At 34.6% G+C, this 324-nt stretch overlaps 1 protein-coding gene across 1 annotated transcript in view; it reads right to left on the bottom strand.

The window, feature by feature from the left end:
• LOC119589825 overlaps window positions 1–324 on the bottom strand; it is a 6064-nt gene continuing 5740 nt past the window's right edge. Inside the window, exon 4 of the mRNA XM_037938402.1 lies at window positions 1–324. This exon is cut by the window's right edge and continues 1058 nt beyond it. The gene's annotated coding sequence lies outside the window, so the exon portion shown is untranslated.

Genomic DNA, 324 nt, shown 5'->3' with positions numbered 1-324 from the left:
TGTAAGATATCAATGTTTAATATCAGGAGAAATAGATAAATAAATAACGACTATGCAAATAGGTACAGGACAACCTGATATTCACATCATAATGGCAATAATATTATTGTTATCGAGTCTATTTAGCCAATATTTTACACTTTACAGCTATTATCCTGAACTACGAAAACAAATTGCAAACTGCCACGCCTAAGAGTCAACAGAGTGTGTGCAAGATTTAGGAATTCGTGTAGATCGAATCCAAACACACATGTTAATCTGTGCGTGGGTCTTCGTATATGTGAAGTATGCGCAAGTGTGTGTTTATGAATGATCGTGATTACA

This window comes from Penaeus monodon, chromosome 3 (genome assembly GCF_015228065.2).
Source record: "Penaeus monodon isolate SGIC_2016 chromosome 3, NSTDA_Pmon_1, whole genome shotgun sequence".
Classification (NCBI taxonomy): domain Eukaryota; kingdom Metazoa; phylum Arthropoda; class Malacostraca; order Decapoda; family Penaeidae; genus Penaeus; species Penaeus monodon.
Note: the sequence above shows the minus strand (reverse complement) of the source record. Positions and strands in the feature narration are given on the sequence as shown.